The following is a 17,500-nucleotide window of genomic DNA, read 5'->3' as shown; positions in this document are numbered from 1 at the left end:
GGTATCTGTATATAATTATATATCCACAAATATATATATATAAATACACACACACTCATATGTCTATATATGCATATATATATATAAATACATATATACGTGTGTGTGTGTGTGTGGTGTGTGTGTGTGTGTGTGTGAAACTATTTAAGAGTTAGAGTGGAGGTGGGGGGGGCAAAAGGAAACAAAGAAGAAAAGGGAGAGGAAATTTAGAGGTTAGGTGAGACAGGAGAATCCTGCTAAACATATTACTTTAAAACCGGAACAAAACCAAACAAAGAATAAAGCCGAAACATTAAAGGTAAGAGGAATTATTACATTTTTGTTGTCTATTTTGTATATTTTGTTTTTGGATCATTTGTTTTGCTTCGGTTTCAAACGTAAATTGTAATCTGAGTGACTTAACGAATAAATATAGTAATTGTGGTAGTGATTATTGGAATACAAATTAGACAACGTAACGGTTAAATATATGTTACCTTTGTTAATGAGGGAGCCTCTATATGGTCACTCGTCCTGCTAGAAACCTACCATATTCTGAGCGCCTTGTTTCCCTGGGCATGGATTCACTGAAGCTCCGGCGTTTGGCGACGGACTTGGTAAACACCCACAAAGTTATCAACCACCTCACCAACAACAACACTGAACACCTTTTTGATCTCCATGTGTCTAACACACGTGGACATGCCTACAAAGTCAGAAAACAATACAGCTCCCATGACTTTCGGAAACATTTTTTCACGCTCAGAGTTGCTGAAGCATGGAATAAACTGCCTGCGTCAGTTGTTGACTGCCATAACACTGCATCCTTTAAGGCCCTCATGCTTTCCGAAATCCGCCGAAACTACACCTGATTATATATACACTTTAGATGAGTTGTAGTGCACCTGAGCACTGTACACAATTATTATTATTATTATTATTATTATTAAAGTGCAGCAAACACATCTCCCGCAAATTTCACCTTACTGTCTTAAAAGAAAATGGGTACGTTAGATGGAGTGAACCTGACTTCATTGCTTATCTTTCGTCTTTTCTTTTGCTTGCTTTAATCATTAGACTGCAGCCACCCATATTTTATTCGGATACACTGTATCTAATATCGCATAGGCCAATATGTCCTTTAAAAAAAAAAAATTATAAGACGTAGGAATTAATTTCAGAGAGATTTAGCTGCTATTTCAAGCAGGCTTAGCGTCTACAAAGAGGGTTTCACATTGTTGATGCCGGTTATTGTTGTAGTCGTCGTCGTCGTCATTGTTGTTGTTGTTGTTGAAGTTGCTGCTCCTGCTCCTGCTCCTGCTGCTGCTGGCAGTGATGGTGTTGGCGGTGATGGTCGTGGTGGTAGATAGGTAATCTTGCTGTTATTATTTAGGTATAGTTTTGATAAAGCATATCTTTAATCAAAAATGTTCCAGCTGTGACCATTCCATCTTTTTCCCAAGCAGGGTATGCTCAGGGTCATGTTATCCAGTATTTATTATATTATCTAAAGTTTATCCTTCCAGTAATTTGAAGGGCGAGTGGCTGCTAATTCGGTATGTTGCTGTAGCTGTTAATGATGATGATGTAGTTAGACGCAGGAGTGGCTATGTGGTAAGTAGCTTGCTTACCAACCACATGGTTCCGGGTTCAGTCCCACTGCGTGGCACCTTGGGCAAGTGTTTTCTGATATAGCCCCGGGCCGACCAATGCCTTGTGAGTGGATTTGGTAGACGGAAACTGAAAGAAGTCTGTCGTATATATGTATATATATATATGTATATATATATATGTATGTATGTGTATATGTTTGTGTGTCTGTGTTTGTCCCCCCTAGCATTGCTTGACAACCGATGCTGGTGTGTTTACGTCCCCGTCACTTAGCGGTTCGGCAAAAAGAGACCGATAGAATAAGTACTGGGCTTACAAAGAATAAGTCCCGGGGTCGAGTTGCTCGACTAAAGGTGGTGCTCCAGTATGGCCGCAGTCAAATGACTGAAACAAGTAAATGAGAGAAAGAGAGTAAAGAGTTGATAGTGATGGTGATGATGTTGGTAATGAGACTAACTAAGGTTGCTGAGCCTAGTTCAACCTCCGATCAAGTTTTAAAAAAAAACAAAAAAACTATGATCAAAGACGTAGGCGTAGGAGTGGCTGTGTGGTAAGTAGCTTGCTTACCTGCCACATGGCTCCGGGTTCAGTCCCACTGCATGGCACCTTGGGCAAGCATCTTCTACCATAGCCTCGGGCCGACCAAAGCCTTGTGAGTGGATTTGGTAGACGGAAACTGAAAGAAGCCCGTCGTATATAAGTGTGTAAAAGGGTAAAGACCCCCTTCGGTCATGAATGACCATGGGATTGCACCTAGAAAGTTACCCTCCTAGAGACAAGTCCGGGCAAGGTTGTTTATGGAAGGCCAGCAGTCGCCCATGCATACCAGCCTCCCCTCTCCACACCACCAGTGTTATCCAAGGGAAAGACAAAGGTCGATACAGCTTGGCACCAGTAACGTCGCAACTCATTTCTACAGCTGAGTGAACTGGAGCAACGTGAAATATATATATTATATATATATATATATATATATATATATATGTGTGTGTGTGTGTGTGTTGTGTGTGTGTGTGTGTGTGTGTGTGTGTGTGTCTGTGTGTGTGTCTGTATGTGTGTGTCTATGTGTGTGTGTGTGTGTCTGTGTGTGTGTGTATGTTTGTGTGTCTGTGTTTGTCCCCCCAACATCGCTTGACAACCGATGCTGCTGTGTTTACGTCACCGTAACTTAGCGGTTCGGCAAAGGAGACCGATAGAATAAGTACTGGGTTACAAAGAATAAGTCCTGGGGTCAATTTGCTCGACTAAAGGCGGTGCTCCAGCATGGCAACAGTCAAATGGCTGAAACAAGTAGAAGAGAATAAAGAGTAAAGACGTTCAAGCTATCATCATGGTGTCTTTTTACCAACCAGGGGGCCTCACAGCCTGTACTTAACAAAGATACTGTTTGATCTAGCGGAAACATGATAGTTACGTCAAGCTATAGAAAGTACGGCTTAAAAATTAGATGTTTTTTCGTAATTCCGAGCTATGATCTTCGTTATAGCGGTTGTTATTGGTGAAGACGCGTGGCTTAGTGGTTCGGGTATTCGGCTCATGGTCGTAACGTCGTGAGTTCGATACCTGGCGACACGTTGTGTCCTTCAGCAAGACACTATATTTCATATTGCTCCAGTCCAGTCAGCTAGCAAAAAATGAGTAGTACCTGTATTGCAAAGTGCCAGCCGTATCAAATTCTGTGTTATGCTGAATCTCCGAGAACTACGTTACTCTCTCTTTTACTTGTTTTAGCCATTTGACTGTGGCCATGCTGGAGCACCGCCTTTAGTCGAGCAAATCGACCCCAGGACTTATTCTTTGTAAGCCTAGTACTTATTCTATCGGTCTCAATTGCCGAACTGCTAAGTTACGGGGACGTTAACACACCAGCATCGGTTGTCAAGCGATGTTGGGGGGACAAACACAGACACACAAATATCTTTCTCTAGATATGTTTAGAACTACCTTATCCAATGATATTTAGTCGTTTGAGGTGCTAAGATATCATTTGAATGAAATTTCGTTTGTTACTTCTAGCAAGTAAAACTACCACTTAGAGAATCCTGGTTATAATGCTGGAGAGGGAAGAAAACTCAATTTCAATGAGGAACATAACGATAAAATAGTTTGGTAATTTTCCAAACTTTATATGGTGTTACATTGTAACGCACGCAGACACACGCGCACATGTGCCCACACAAACACACACACACACACCACACACACACACACACACACTCACATACACACACTCACATACACACACACTCACATACACACACATACACACACATACCTCCGATTAAGGAAACAAATCAAACCGTGAGCCAACGAAGTCCCAATATGGTCGTTTAATTGGGAAAAAATGGCAGCTAAATTTCACCTCAACGCACAACCGATATATAGGTAGGTAGGTAGGTAGGTAGGTAGGTAGGTAGGTAGGTTAGTGGGTAGGTAGGTAGGTATGTAGGTAGGTTGGTGGGTAGGTAGGTGGGTAGATAGGTGGGTAGGTGGGTAGGTAGGTGGGTAGGTGGGTAGGTAGGTAGGTAGGTAGGTAGGTAGGTAGGTAGGTGGGTAGGTGGGTAGGTAGGTAGGTAGGTAGGTAGGTAGGTAGCTAGCTAGCTAGCTAGCTAGCTAGGTATGTGGGTAGGTAGGTAGGTAGGTAGGTAGGTAGGTAGGTAGGTGGGTAGGAAGGTGGGTAGGTGGGTAGGTAGGTGGGTAGGTAGATAGGTAGGTAGGTAGCTAGGTAGCTAGGTAGCTAGGTAGGTGGGTAGGTAGGTTGGTGGGTAGGTAGGTAGGTAGGTTGGTGGGTAGGTAGGTAGGTAGGTAGAGAGGAGGAAGAGAGATTTGATTTTTGTAACAGAATGCAAAAAGGTAGTCCCCTAATGAACCATTGTGGTTAAGTGTCCAAATGCATTTGGAACATCCAGTGCTGAGTTCCAGATGACTACAATGGGGAAACGTACGTAGGAACCAATAATTTATATTTGTGCTTACCTAAATTTTCTACTACATATACTCTGTATATCATAACTAATAACACTGCTTACTACACTCGTAGACTAATTCCCGTACGGGAAGCTGACTGGATAATGATAATTTATGTGGAACTCTTACTCATACAGTAGTAGTCATACAACTAAGTGCACACACAATATATATATATTCATTGGGTGGTGTAGTCTTTGGAGCTTGATGCAAAAAGATGAGGAGGTCACGACCGGAACGCGCTTGATCATATGTTTGGTCATTGTTAACTAATCTGGAGTTTGAAATCAACAACGTAGGAGTGGCTGTGGTAAGTAGCTTGCTTACGAACCACATGGTTCCGGGTTCAGTCCCACTGCGTGGCATCTTCGGCAAGTGTCTTCTATTATAGCCTCGGGCCGACCAAAGCATTGTGAGTGGATTTGGAAGACGGAAACTGAAAGAAGCCCGTCGCATGTATGTATATATATATATATATATTATATATATATATATATATATGAGTGTGTGTGTGTGTCTCTGTCTCTGTCTGTGTTTGTCCCCCCAACATCGCTTGACAACCGATGCTGGTGTGTTTACGTCCCCGTAACTTAGCGGTTCGGCAAAAAGAGACCGATATAATAAGCACTAGGCTTCCAAAGAATAAGTCCTGGGGTCGATTTGATCGACTAAAGACGGTGCTCCAGCATGGCCGCAGTCAAATGACTGAAACAAGTAAAAAAGTAAAGAGTAACAAATCCAACGACTTGGAACCTAAATGATCATTCATTTGAAACAAGATTGCATTATTGGATCCCTTCTGTTTTTGTTGTTGTTGTTGTTGTTCTTCTTCTTCTTCTTCTTCTTGCTCTGTTCTTGTTTTTGCTAAGACTATCGATCAACTGAGATCAAAAAGATTTATGATCAAAAGCATTTCAGCCGTAACGATACTGTTTTTATTTTACGTTTACCTTAATCAGTAGGATACGATTTGAAAGGAAGATTTCGCCGTTGTTGACGATTGGTCGAGCGGACACGTAGAGACTTCCGCATTGTCTGTCGTAAACATAGTTTTCAGCGCAGTATTCAGGTTAAATCAGCTAAATTGGTTGGAAACTATCTTTTTAGAAGCTGCTATATTTACAGTTTTTACGAGTTGGTCTTGTTGGTAGCCTGATTATATTTTGGTGAACAGATCTGGGATATTTTTCGGTTTGAACGGCAGTTTTTAACATAATTTCTAGGTAACTAAAAAATTTTAAACTTCGTATACTGGTAGAATGTGTTTATAAAACATCTTTTTCTCTTGGCTTTAATAAGAAAATTCTATAGTTTGTAAGATATTTGTTGTTTTTTTCTTCAATTTCTGCAATTTCAACCAATCAAATACGTCTATTGAGGTAAAAAAACATTCTGTGCCGTATGAATATGTTCCTCATTTAAGAAACAGATTGGGTTTATTTACATTTGTGAAGAAAAAAAAAAGATACCCTTCCCCCCACCCCTAACCCTAACCCTAAAACAGATTGAAATGCAATAGATCGATACTAGGGGTCATAATTATGGGTGACAATTTCATATGACACCGCTAGAAAAACTGCCGTTCAAACCGAAAAGATCCCAGATCTGGACTATGTATCTTAGGCATTGAAAGGTAACAGTGGTTTGATATTTTCCCTTAAAAACATCAAGGCATCTTTCCTAATGAAAAAGACACTAATGAAAAAGAAAGCCCTCGAGTAGACCTAATAAAAGAGAAACCAATTACAGTAGAACATCAGGACATTGAATGTTGCAAGAAATAAATCTTCAGCAAGCTGACGCTACGTCGGGGTTTTACTTCCAGGTTGAAGTCATTCAGTATCGGTTGCGTCGTTAAAGCATTTGGAAAAGGAGGCTTAGATATTATATTATTCCAGTTGATTCGTTCATAAAGGAAAAGGGGTCGGGAGTTCTATACCCAGTCAAAGAGAGAATAATATGCTTTTCTTAAGCTATTCACAGGAAAAGGAGGACTGAGCCCGACATTTCAATACTTTTCTCGTCTTGTCACGTTGATGTGATTAATATTCAGCTTGAATAAACCTGTAAGAGGAAATATGGACAAAGAAGATAATTCCAGAATGGGAGAGAACGTGACGGAAGCAGTAGGGATGAGTAAACGGGGAAAATGTTCTGTTAGTAAGTTCATGGGAGCAAAATGCTATACTAGCGATGAAAGAAGCAAAGAGGGGAAGCTGTGCGTCTCTGAGATATTAGCTGGAACGTGATAATTGAATCATTGAGATCAGTTGGATGGTTGTCCTTTGATGTAATATACTTGTACCATTGTCCTAGTAGCGCTGTCTGAATTTGTAGCAACGGCACCATCTTAGTGTTGCTGATTACTCTGCTAGTAGCAACGGCATTATAACCAGTACTATTAATGTCCATGCTTGTAAGCGTGGTCCCAGTGTTGTTGATAATAGGGTACCAGTCCTATCGTGAGCAACACTCCTCAGCAATTGATCATGACTGAAGTAATTCCTAGCTCTAAAAAAGAATCTAAATCATCGAGGAGTGGTTTTAACAAAGTCACATTTACATATTTACTTCTGGGATCAAGTAACCCAATCCGTTTCGTGGTCATTTTGCCGACAATCGAATCTTCTCCTCGCAAGTTTCTGGATGAAGAGGGATTAAAAATATAACTCAGCAGAATTAAAAATATAACCTGTAAAAGTGAGGAAAAGCTTTTCACAAGAACTCCAAAGGCTAACCATACGTGGAGAGGAAATAGACACCACCAGGTTACCTGTCTATTGAAACGCTTACGCCTAAAGATTTAGGATACCTGTACACCAGGCCGCTATATGATGTTTCTAAAGATTTGTAGAGTCTTTGAAAATTTTAGTTATTTCTTATTCATAACTAGAGTGGATGAAGTAGAACTCTATTTCATTACTATATGGCCTGATTGTATCGTTCAGCTATTGAATGAGACTAGCTTGTCGTTACTAATTCTTAAAATTTTGTCGTTTCTAATTCTTAAAATTTTGCAATACTATCAAGAAAATTAATAAGGTTAAAGTACTGCAATAATTACTTGGCTGTACTCAGTTGAGTTCCTTTAAATTCTGAGTTCAAATGTTGCAGAGGGAAAGGAAATGAGACCTAATGAAGTTACTGGGTCGATCGATTTAATCAACTTTGCCTTTCTTCGGAAACTTACGACCTTGTGTCAATGTTAGGGATCAATAATAATTATTACGAACATAGGTATAGAGTCGTAGGGGCTATAGCTGATTATATCGCTTTTATTTTATTGAACCCCGAAAGAATGAAAAACAAACAACTACTCTAATGAACATTTTTCTTTTTAAGTTATAGTGTTGAAGGAGCGAGTAGATTAGTTATTGGAAAACTATCTCGTAGATCATAAGATTAAACACGCTACATACGTTTCTTTCGGTTTCTGGCCAGATCTTATCTACGAGTCTCGTAATATTTATCTGTCTCATGAGACATTTCCAGAAAAGTTGGAAATTTCTCATGAAATAATTTGACCTCTCTGTCCATGAACAAACAACTAACCCATTCAGTACCTTGGAACTGTGATCAGTCACTGGTTCTAATGAGTCTCTCAGAGTTTAGAAAACATTTTCTTCTTGGTTCCCTAGAAAGTTTGGTAAAGCCTCGTTAGGTTACTGGAGAGAGAAAGACAAGCTTAGGCCGGACGGGAATTGACATCTGAACAATAAGACATTAAGTTGCTGAGAGCTTTAGCTTAACCATTCTACCATCAGCACTCTTAAAAGTCGTATAAAAATCTCCTCACAGAAGTGTTCGTGTGATTGAATTTATATGTCTCTACCCTGTTGATATTTGCTTTCTGAACATGACAAAGCCTACAAATAAAGGAAGGTCAGAAGGGAAATTTATAGCTGGTATTGTTAGATCTGTTGTACAAGTTATTCTTAAGGCTCACTCTTTCTGTATGTATGTTTCTTTCCTTTATGTATATTTCAGTTCCAGCTCCACAAAGAGGGAACTGATTTTTAATAAAGAAACAAAACTCCATCGCTGAAATTTAGGTCACAAACACCGATCAGTGGTATTTTTAGAAAAAAATTTTGTGTATCTTTATTTTATTCTCTGAGTAAATTTCGTTTTTGGCTGCCAATTTTGTTTGCCTGAAAACTCTAGCATTTTATGATTGTCACATAAACATCTACAAACATGAACAAGTGTATATACTCTTGTATGTATGTATGTATGTATGTATGTATGTATGTATGTATGTATATCTATGTATACATATATGTATACATGTATGTATATCTATATATGGCTAAGAGCAAGTATAATATCTACTCTTAACAGTTTATATGTATATATATATATATAATATATATATATATAATATATATATATATATTGATGGACGGATGGATGGATGGATTTATGTATGTATATATGTATGCATACATATATGTAAATCTGTATATGTATATATGCATGTATGTATGTATGTATACATGTATGTATGTATGTATACATGTATGTATGTATATCTATATATGGCTAAGAGCAAAGTATAATATCTACTCTTAACAGTTTAATATGTATATATATATATATATATATATATTGATGGACGGATGGATGGATGGATTTATGTATGTATATATGTATGCATACATATATGTAAATCTGTATATATGTATATATGCATGTATGTATGTATGTATACATGTATGTATGTATGTATACATGTATGTATGTATATCTATATATGGCTAAGAGCAAAGTATAATATCTACTCTTAACAGTTTAATATGTATATATATATATATATATATATATATATATATATATGATGGACGGATGGATGGATGGATTTATGTATGTATATATGTATGCATACATATATGTAAATCTGTATATATGTATATATGCATGTATGTATGTATGTATACATGTATGTATGTATGTATACATGTATGTATGTATATCTATATATGGCTAAGAGCAAAGTATAATATCTACTCTTGACAGTTTATATGTATGTATATATATTGATGGATGGATGGATGGATTTATGTATGTATATATGTATGCATACATATATGTAAATCTGTATATATATATATATGCATGTATGTATGTATGTACATATGTATGTAAGTGTGTATGTATGTATGTATGTATGTATGCAAGTATCGAAGGCATCGACTCATTTCGCTTCCTGTGTCTCATCAACCACGCACACCTTTTAAACATCCCATTTGACAAGTGTCATAGATCGAACATTTCTTTATGCAGAATCAAAGCCAAACACTCAGCTGATCCGTTATTTTTCAGCATTTTAACTTGCTAAGTGAAGTTTGACATTTCGCTGTTCTTTTTATGACAGCTATCGAATTTTACTTGGACCTGACACTCATCAAGAATCAGGACACAGCCTTGTTAAATACGCGTGCGCGCATGAGTGTGTATGTATGAGTGTTTCTGTATGTGTGTATGTGTTTTTTATGTGTTAGACTCACATACAGAGGGTACTGCACTCCTCTAAACTAAATGCGCTTGAGTGCTTTTATGCTTTTGTTTGACAAAGTACAACTGCGTATAGACTTATATAAAGACAGTTAATACATACATATCGATAGATAGATAGATAGATAGATAGATAGATAGATAGATAGATAGATAGATAGACAGGCAGATAGATGGATGGATGGATGGATGGATGGATGGATGGATGGATGGATGGATATAGATATGTGTGTGTCTAAGAGAAAACAGAAAATAATATCATTATAGCAGGTACTATATGTGTGCGTGTGTGTACGTGTGCACATGCGTATATATGTATGTGTGTTGTTGTATAACTCCTGATCAACCCTAACTTAACTGAGTTATGATAAGAAGGTACAGCATCATTTGAGCAGGTTCGAGCCACTCATCCAGCTAATCAGTTACGGCGAGTGGCTGAAACGTTAGCACGGTATTTCGTCTGCCGTTACGTTCTGAGTTCAAATTCCGCCCAGGTCGACTTTGCCTTTCATCCTTTCGGGATCGATAAATTAGTACCAGTAACGCACTGGGGTCGATGTAATCGGCTTAATCTCTTTGTCTGTCCTTGTTTGTCTCCTCTATGTTTAGCCCCTTGTGTGTAGTAAAGAAATAGATATTTCGTCTGCCGTTACGTTCTCAGTTCAAATTCCGCCGAGGTCGATTTTGCCTTTCATCCTTTCGGGGTCGATAAATTAAGTACCAGTAACGCACTGGGGTCGATATAATCGGCTTAATCTCTTTGTCTGTCCTTGTTTGTCTCCTCTATGTTTAGCCCCTTGTGGGCAATAAAGAAATAAGTTACGGCACGCTTCCACCTAACTGAGAATCATAATGCACTCTTCGGTAAACAGTGTGAATTACATGGGTTGCAGCATAATACATTGCACTCATTTTACTCTTTTGTGAAATGTATGGAAGCACTCCGTCGATTACGACGACGAGGGTTCCGGTTGATCCGATCAACGGAACAGTCTGCTCGTGAAATTAACGTGTAAGTGGCTGAGCACTCCACAGACACGTGTACCCTTAACGCAGTTCTCGGGGATATTCAGCGTGACACAGAGAGTGACAAGGCCGACCCTTTGGAATACAGGTACAACAGAAACAGGAAGAGAAAGTTGTGGTGAAAGAGTACAGCAGGGATCACCACCATCCCCTGCCGGAGCCTCGTGGAGCTTTTAGGTGTTTTCGCTCAATAAACACTCACAACGCCCGGTCTGGGAATCGAAACCACGATCCTATGACCGTGAGTCCGCTGCCCTAACCACTGGGCCATTGCGCCTCCACTGTGAAATGTATGCAAAGATAAGTGACAATGTTATATCTGCGTGTGTTTATCAGATTTGTGTGGAAGTATTTTATATTTGTAATGTTGCCGTTTTTTTGTCTTTTGCTGTGATTATACGTATAATGGTGGAGACTATTAGAGTTGAAACTCACTACTTTAACAAACTGCACCTCTTCTATGTCATATAGTTTTTCATTTAAAGCATTTTTCGGATCTTTTCGGTTTGAACGGCAGTTTTTTCTAGCGGTGTCATATGAAATTGTCACCCATAATTATGACCCTAGTATCGATCTATTGTATTTCAATCTGTTTTAAGTTAAGTTAAGTTAATTTTTTGGCTCAAAAAGCAAAAAGCAAGGTCATGTAGGGGGACATGGAGTTATGTACAGGGTGGTGTTCATGCAAAGAGTTCAGGCCATTTCTGGTCAGGAGAGACTTTGAACTGAGCGGTCGTCGGCATCTTCACTATCTCGTCCGGCAGCTTATTCCACGGATCCGCAACCCGGACGGAGAAAGCCCTTCTCCTTCGATTGAGATGAAATCGTCGCAGATAGAGCTTTTCGGAGTGACCCCGCAGCCGACGCTCTGGAGCAGGAGTGAAGAACAGCTCTTTCGAGAGGTTACACTTTCCGCTTATGATGTTGTGAGCAAGAATGAGATCACCACGGCGTCGTCGTTTTTCTAGAGAATAAAGGTCGAGCGTCTTCAGCCTTTCTTCATAAGACAAATGCTTGAGACCAAGAACCATGCGGGTAGCCAGCTTCTGGATTCTTTCGAGATGATGTATGTCTTTGAGGAGATAAGGAGAAGAGGGTTGAATCCCGTACTCCAATATGGGTCTCACCAGTGTGACATAGAGCGGTGGGAATATGGCTGCTGTGAGCAGGTTAGGGTTAGGGTTACGGGTGGGGGAAGGGTATCTTTTTTTATTCACAAATGTAAATAAACCCAATCTGTTTCTTAAACGAGGGACATATTCATACGGCACAGAATGTTTTTTTACCACTATGGAGTCACTGATTGGTTGAAATTGCAGAAATTGAAGAAAAAAACAACAAATATCTTACAAACTATAGAATTTTTTCAATAAAGCCAAGAGAAAAAGATGTTTTATAAACACATTCTACCAGTATACGAAGTTTAAAACTTTTTAGTTACCTAGAAATTATGTTAAAAACTGCCGTTCAAACCGAAAAGATCCCATTTTTGTTTTCTTTTGTAATTGAACTCTGTGCAACCTGTGATAATGAGTGCTGTTTCGTATTCTTTATAGTGAAAAGAGATGGAGGGGAAGGAAGGGGTAGGATAATCCATTTTCGATCAAAATATATAGTTTATAGACTACAGCTGTTGTTACTTCTTATTGTCCAAATGTGATACTTGTGATATTTTGAAATTATTTCTACGTTGTTTTATTCTCTTGACTATATTTTGTATTTATGCAGTGCCTGTAATTTCTAGTTATTTTGAGCATACAAATGACAAATTTAGGTGGGGAAAAATTAATAAGACGAGATAAGGTAAATCTGCCTCTTCAGTTCTCCAGAATTATATTTGAGAAAAGACTTATACAAATCAATATCTACCCTTAGACATCAAAAAGATCAGAAGTACAACAAAAATTTTAAATAGGCGCAGGAGTGGCTGTGTGGTAAGTAGCTTGCTAACCAACCACATGGTTCCGGGTTCAGTCCCACTGCGTGGCATCTTGGGCAAGTGTCTTCTGATATAGCCCCAGGCCGACCAATGCCTTGTGAGTGGATTTGGTAGACGGAAACTGAAAGAAGCCTGTCGTATATATATATATGTATGTATGCGTGTGTGTTTGTGTGTCTGTGTGTGTGTTTGTATGTCTGTGTTTGTCCCCCTAGCATTGCTTGACAACCGATGCTGGTGTGTTTACGTCCCCGTTACTTAGCGGTTCGGCAAAAGAGACTGATAGAATAAGTACTGGGCTTCCAAAGAATAAGTCCCGGGGTCGATTTGCCCGACTAAAAAGGCGGTGCTCCAGCATGGCCGCAGTAAAAATGACTGAAACAAGTAAAAGAGTAAAAGAGAGAGAGTAATATTTAATTCAAATTCAAAGATCATGAAAGAATGGTACATGATTTGAAATTAACAAAGGTCTACTAAATCTAAAACCTCAACATAGAATATTCTTTATAGATTCTTCACGATCTGCTGGGATGGCTCTATTCTTGATATATTTACGCATCTTGCAAGATAAAACGAATAAAATGATTGAAATGAATTATTACTCATTTTGCCCCACTTCAGATATTTCTTTTTTTTTTTTTTTTTTGAAAATTGAAACTTATCAAATTAGACAGTATGGGAAAAATTAACTTTGAATCCAACAGAGAAAAGAATATTGGTTGTTAAACATCAAAATTTATCCAGATATTTTATTAGCAACCTTAATTGCAATCGAATCAAAGCTGAAGAAACATTTGTTGAAAAACAGTACCTGTCACCTGACAATGTGTCGGACTTTCTCAACTTCAACAACAACAATTATGCTAACTAATTTTTACTCTTAGAGATGATAAAATGATGGTACAATATTTTCAATGTAATGGTTTCAAAGAGACAGCGGGAAAATAGGAATCAGAAATTACTCATTTTGCCCCATATACCTTCACATGATAACTGTTTACGAGTAGAAAGACTGTGTTTGCCATTGTTAAGAAGCTTGGTCTCAGCTATAACACAGGCTGGTGACATGATACGAGCCGTCGATCCGTCTGATCAGTTGTCCGACTTCCGACTCAGTTGTGACTCAGTAAATTTCATAAACAAATGAAAATGTAAACCTAGTTCGTGACAGTATAAATCATTCAACTACAGTGTTAAGTTTTCTGCGTTAGTCGTGTCAGCATGTAAGACAATTAGACAAGCAGGCACGCATACATACGTAACATAGACACGTCTTATATGTACACTTATATGTACACATTGACAGATTTAAAACGAGAATTAAAATTACAAATGTTTAATACGACAATGTAGCCTCCGGGCTTATAAATTCTTCCGCCCGATAAAGCATTCATCTATCGTGAACTAAGATGTTTATATTATACCATGACAACAATATCTTCCAGAAATTTCAACTAAATTGATGATTTTATAGATATATTGCCCGTGTTTGTAATTATTACCATTATTATCACAAAAGGAAACTATTTCTCATGAATAAGTTATTTCCTTTCTAAAAGCATTTAATCCCCCATCGCTCTTTTTAAAGGGTTTTAGGTTTAGAGAATCAGTATAACCTGTTACACTTTCAATTTAAATCGACCTCGGCTTTATTTTGTTCGTTTCAGGGGTCGATAAAATAAGTAACAGTCAATTGTTAGTGATAGCTATAACCGACTATAGTTCTTTCCCACAAGAATTGCAGCATCACACCAGCAACACACGAAATTCTTATTATTGCAGATATAATACAAACAGATAAATAAATAGGCACAGGAGTGGCTGTGTGGTAAGTAGCTTGCTAACCAACCACATGGTTCCGGGTTCAGTCCCACTGCGTGGCGTCTTGGGCAAGTGTCTTCTGCTATAGTCCCGGGCCGACCAATGCCTTGTGTGTGGATTTGGTAGACGGAAACTGAAAGAAGCCCGTCGTATATATGTATATATATATGTGTGTGCGTGTGTGTTTGTGTGTCTGTGTTTGTCCCCCTAGCATTGCTTGACAACCGATGCTGGTGTGTTTACGTCCCCGTTACTTAGCGGTTCGGCAAAAGAGACCGATAGAATAAGTACTGGGCTTACAAAAGAATAAGTCCCGGGGTCGAGTTGCTCGATTAAAGGCGGTGCTCCAGCATGGCCGCAGTCAAATGACTGAAACAAGTAAAAGAGTAAAAGAGTATATCCCAAAATGGCTGGTCGTGCTCATATGTAAGAAATCGCTATGAATAATACTATGAAAAGGAGATTAGTAGAAACGGTAGGGTGCTGCGCAACATGCATTATATTATTTAATTTCTACACCATGCTGAAGAATGATTTGTATGGATGCAAATTATTTTGTCTTTTCATTAATAAACTTCCCATTTTGTCTCGAATTTTGCAACTGATTGGTCTCCTTAAAAGGAGCCCACTCATCTAAATCTGAGTATCATTAACAGCTGGAGGTTAACATTACAATGGATTGGTATTCAGTGCTACGGATAGTCTAATACTGCCAGTCGCTTAACAGAAACCAGGGTAAGTTCTGCTTAATGAGCCTGCGAGCTTGAAACAGGTTTCATTTACAACTTTTAAAATTTAGCTGGTATTTATTCTAACAACTCTGACAAGATAAAATGTACGATCAGCTTTAGTAGGAAATTAACTAAGATTATAATGGGGAGTAATTATATACTGCAAACCTTATATCTGTGTTATGTGTTTGATAATGATTTCTTATATTGGTGATATAAAATCGCAGTTTTTGGTGGGATGCGTATAATTGATTATTTAGTGGGATTATGTAGCAAATATCTGACCGTTTGGAAACTGCTGGCTTAAGGCACTCATGACAAGGAAATGATCTTAAACTGGGTGAGCGACAGATTAAGTCTACCACCCATTAATAGAAATGCTCCTTGAATGAGGTGCCAATAATTTCCATCTACTAAAATATCATACCATAAATTTCTAATCGAGATTATAGCATACAAATGACAAATTTAGGTGGGGAAAAATTAAGAAGACGAGATAAGGTAAACTTGCCTCTTCAATTCTCCAGAATTACATATGAGAAAAGACTTATACAAATCAATATTTACCCTTAGATATCAAAAAGATCAGCAGCGCAACAAAAATTTTAAACATTTAATTCAAATTCAAAGATCATGAAAAAATGGTACATGATATGAAATTAACAAAGGTCTACTAAATGTAAAACCTCAACATAAAATATTCTTTATAGATTCTTCACGATCTGCTGGGATGGCTCTATTCTTGATATATTTACGCATCTTGTAGTTAAAAAGAATAAAATGATTGAAATTAGTTATTACTCATTTTGCCCCACTTCAGATATTTCTTTTTTTTGAAAATCGAAAATTATCAAATTAGACAAATTATGGGAAAAATTAACTTTGAATCCAACAGAGAAAAGAATATTGGTTGTTAAACATCAAAAATTATCCTGAAATTTTATTAGCAACCTCAAGATGCTGCATAGGTCGGATTGAACTCAAACCAAGTAGTGGCGGGGTGAACTTCAGCACATAGCCCTACCTACGTCTATTTCAGTGGAGTCGTTTTTACAGCATGCGTTGTAATAATGTTTGTTAATTTCTTCCAGTCTTTTTTTACATATGTTCTTAGAAGTGAGAAAAACTGTGCTAGTTCGCTGTGTAGTAAGCAGCTGGTTTCTCAACCATGTGTTTCCGGATTCAGACCGATTGTATGACACCTTGGAAGAGTATGTCTTCTACTGTGGCCTCTGGCTGACCTAAGTCATGTGAGTGTATTTGGTAGACGGAAACTGAGAGAAGCCCATCACACACACATATATGAGTGTGTGCGTGTGTGTGCGCGCACATGTGTGTGCGCGCACGTGTGTGTGTGTGTGTGTGCGTTTATCCCTCACCACCGCTTGACAACAGGTATTGGTGTATTTGTGTCCCCGTATCTTGGTGGTTTGGTAAAAGAGAACGATAGAATAAGTGCTAAGCTTAACACAAAAATAATAAGTCCTCGGGTTGATTTGTTCGAGAAAAAAAAACCAAGGCCGTGCCCCAGCGTAGCCACATTCAAATGACTAACACAAGTAAAAGATAAAAAGTAAAATATATAGTCTACGTGAATTATATTCTCATCGTCATTTTTTCAGCTACATGTATAAAAACTTTTCTTAGCTTACATTCACACATGGACGCCATTTTGTAGAAAAAGATTTTGTCAAATAAGACAGCCTATAAAACAGGTGGTATTCCCTTTTATTGACAATCCCTCTCCGTCACTAGAAATGAAAAGCAAATTCAATCTCAATACAATTTGAACTACAAGGCATTTAATCGGCGCTCTACTTTTTCTGTCAATACACCAACCATTTATTTGTTAAAAAGTATATAAAAAAATTGTTCCCTGCTCCGTGTTCATAACTTGATCGAAAATATTGAT

The 17,500-nt window shown here is 38.2% G+C and overlaps 1 protein-coding gene across 3 annotated transcripts in view; it reads left to right on the top strand.

The window, feature by feature from the left end:
• LOC115209944 (tetraspanin-18-like) overlaps nt 1-17,500 on the top strand; it is a 142,342-nt gene that overhangs the window by 1,000 nt on the left and 123,842 nt on the right. The window contains exon 1 of one of the 3 annotated variants that reach the window (XM_029778583.2): nt 157-298. The exons of the other annotated variants lie outside the window; for them this stretch is intronic. The gene's annotated coding sequence lies outside the window, so the exon portion shown is untranslated. Of the gene's footprint in view, nt 1-156; nt 299-17,500 lie in introns of those variants that run through there. 3 annotated transcript variants of the gene reach the window in all.

This window comes from Octopus sinensis, linkage group LG3 (genome assembly GCF_006345805.1).
Source record: "Octopus sinensis linkage group LG3, ASM634580v1, whole genome shotgun sequence".
NCBI classification, from domain to species: Eukaryota; Metazoa; Mollusca; class Cephalopoda; order Octopoda; family Octopodidae; genus Octopus; species Octopus sinensis.
Note: the sequence above shows the minus strand (reverse complement) of the source record. Positions and strands in the feature narration are given on the sequence as shown.